Genomic DNA, 3473 nt, shown 5'->3' on the forward strand with positions numbered 1-3473 from the left:
TACTCTACACAGACAAAGAGTAGATAAATTTTTGTGGATAGAAGTAGCATAAATCCAGATAATTGACAAAAGAACAATTTCATTCTTTCAATCATGTATTTGATTCTTCTTATTGCATAAGTCCTTAGAATCGTTAAAATCCAGGTACAGTTACAAACCAATGTCTCCAAAAGAACATCATCATTATTAGTTTGTTAAAGTCTCAGCAAATAATAGGAAATCTATTTATGTATCTTAAAAAATGGTTTTAAGTTGTCCAAAAGAAAAAGCAATTTATTGAAAAATAATGAAATTGCAAGTGAGAGGATAATTTTCCCTCTTATGAGCATCAGCATTGTCACTGATAACTGCTCAGTAAAACTGAAATGATATGCTTGCCATGTACAGGAACCACTGAAAAACAAATCTCAGTTTTGCAAGTTTTCATCAGAAGCAAAGGACTTTTCCTGAAACACTACCCAGACCCATACTCTGGAAACATGAGACTATAATCATGGTTATGTTCGCCCAGGTCATTGTAGATTTTATTTCAATTAATAGAATGATTGAAGGTATAAATAATGGTTTTGTTGGGAAATTTCTGAATTGAGTCACTTAACATCTTAATGGAATGACCTAATTTTTAAAAAATGTGGATGAGTTAACCAGAGTTTATAATCCATCATTAATTATTATTATTATTTTTTAAAGGCAAATATCTTTCATTTCAGTTTTAGAGAAGCTACCACCTTCTCCTCCCCACTTGGAAGCACAGGGAGACACCGGGTCAAGAAGGTATGGACAGAAGGGGCATCGCCACCATCAGTTGCCTTCTCTTCCGATGGAAGGCCGCCTTGCTTTCATCAGAGTTGATCCGCAGGGGGATATAGGCATCCAGATGGTACAGCTGCTGGGGTCCCCCATCACCAGATGGTTCTCCCTGATCTCCAACAGCCCTAGAGCTCCGTCCAGTTTGGGGAGGTCAGTTTCCGCCAAGAGGAGGTCAGGGGCTTCCAGCCGAAGGTTCAGGTGAGGCTTCTCAGGGCCTGCCTCAGGTCTCAAGGAGTCAGCTGTGTACAGGTTCCCCAGCTCCTGGATCGGAGATCATTGCTGGGAGCGGATATTTTGCTGGGAGATGGAGCCCATAAAAAGCCGGTTCTTCAATATGCGCCACTCTGGATTCAGCTGCAGGCTGCATTTGTCCTCCAGGCCCTCCCTGGCAATGGTGATCACGAGCTCTCGCAGGAAATCGCTGTTCTGCATTCAGGTAGAAGTCGCTCTTGACAGCCATGTCGTAGGCGGTGCAACTCCGGCCTTTTGCATCCAGTTCGGCATGAGGCTCTCCCAGAGTCATGGGAATGCGAAACACGGCTTTGTCCTTTTCCAGCATTTGAAGCAGATCATCCGCGGTCATGTCAGCCGGGGAGGGATGGAGGGAGAGTGACAGATAATGATGAAAACTTTCCCTTCGGATGAGTTGGTCTTTATGCAGAAGACAGGTTGAGTGTGGATCTGTGTTGATTTTGGTCTGCTTGCCTAGGCTTGCCGGCGCTCCTTGGAGGCCTGCAGCAGCTGCTCCTAGAAACGCACAGTCTTGGCGCCCATTGCCTCTGCCTCGTTTAGCTCTGGCATCAGTGGATTCAAGTCCCCCATGGCCCTCAAGCTTCCCTTGGGGCACAGAGCCCCGCAGTCAGCGGAAATTGGTGTAGACGGGAGATGGCTGCCACAAGTGCCGGAGAGATCTTCACCACGCTGGAGTAGGGACTGGAGTAGGGACTGGTGCCCAGAGCCACGCATGCGCACTGGGGAGGGCCTGCCGGCTGGCGCTGCCCACCACTCTCCCACATCCTCCAGACGGGTTTCACGCACGGATTCCCCCATAATTAATAATAATTATTATTATCATTTTTTGATATTTTGTTCAGATAGAGTGGGAGAGAGAGAGAGAGAAACATCGATGTGAAAGGGACACATCAAGTGGCTGCCACCCTCACGACCCAACCAGGGCCGGGGACAAACTGCAACCGAGGTACATGCCCTTAGCGGGAACCGTACCCAGTTCTCTCTGGACCGCAGGCCAACGCTCTTACCGCTGAGCCAAACTGGCCAGGGCCGTAATTAATTATTTTTAATGTTAGTTAATTCAGTGATAGAATATGGAAATAATACTGATTCAAATGTGAAAAATAACTACATAGCTTATAGCTAAAATTTTCATCCAAGCTAACGTTGAATTCTGTATGTTACTCAATAGAATGATTGAGAATCCATTTAACAAAGGGTGATAATGACTTTTGAAAATATTTGTGAAATATTAACAACATGGGACTGCTGATATCTCTGCATTTTTTTTCTATTTTATTCAAGGAATTAGGCTAAAGTACAGGGTGGGGCAAAAGTAGGTTTAGAGTTGTGAGTCCACAAAACAGAGTTTATTCTTGCATTATTATTTATTAATGACTGTGTTATTTTCCATATGAACAACTGTAAACCTACTTTTTTGTTGTTGTTAATCCTCATCCCAGGATATTTCTCCATGTATCTTCAGATAGAGTGGAAGGGAGGGAGAGAGAAACATCAATGTGAGAGGGACACACTAACTGGTTGCCTCCCACATGACCCCAACCGGGGCTGGGGACTAACTGCAGCCAAGGTGCTGCCCTTGACTGATCCATGGGCTGACCCTCTAACAGCTGAGCCAAACTGGCCAGGGTTATTAACCTATTTTTGCCCCACCCCTGTATATTCAAGGATTTTAGCTAAAACTGATTCTAGCTGTGGTTCAAAATTAAGTGTTACTTTAGATTTCCATTTTAAATGCTCATGAAATGTAAATTATAGGCAGAATTTGAGTAGGTAGAGATTCAGAAAGAACATTGTACATAGTACAGTATTGGGGGAGGGGTTGGATTGAAATAGAAGAAAGGGTGTGTGTTTCTCTAGGCAATGAACATTACTATTTATTTTTATTTACAAAATATTAAAAATCTGCATAAAGCAGATACTTATTATAAAAACTTGGGCATTGCCTTGCCTGGGTTCAAATGTAAAATCAGGGTAATAATAATAGTACCTACTCCACTGGATTCTGTGAAGAGTGAGTGAGTTAGTATATGTGAAGCCTCTAAAACAGCTCTTATCACATAGGAGGCATTCAGGAACTTTCACAAATATATGATCTGTAGATCACTGCTCATATTCTGGTGTGGGTCATATTTTCATCAGCATGCCAATTTTTTATATTCTACATATAATAAGTGCTTTTGACAAAAGCTATGCAAAAAAATTATCACAAGGTAATTAGGGTGATTTCAAGTTTGTAAGTTTCATATTGCTGTTATTTTCAGAATTAAAGAACAGAAAAATTGGAGATGTTTTTAAAAAGTGATGGAAGGGGAAAGATGAGTTAATATAGTCCTGCAGCTGGGAAATCTGTGTTTTATTCTGAACCCAACCACTAATTAATCACATCGTCTTTGGGAAAATCGCTTAAT

At 42.2% G+C, this 3473-nt stretch overlaps 1 pseudogene; it reads right to left on the reverse strand.

The window, feature by feature from the left end:
• Positions 1-766: 766 nt before the first annotated feature.
• Positions 767-1632, reverse strand: LOC118621988 (annotated as a pseudogene).
• Positions 1633-3473: the final 1841 nt, after the last annotated feature.

This window comes from Molossus molossus, unplaced genomic scaffold (assembly GCF_014108415.1).
Source record: "Molossus molossus isolate mMolMol1 unplaced genomic scaffold, mMolMol1.p scaffold_m16_p_8, whole genome shotgun sequence".
Classification (NCBI taxonomy): domain Eukaryota; kingdom Metazoa; phylum Chordata; class Mammalia; order Chiroptera; family Molossidae; genus Molossus; species Molossus molossus.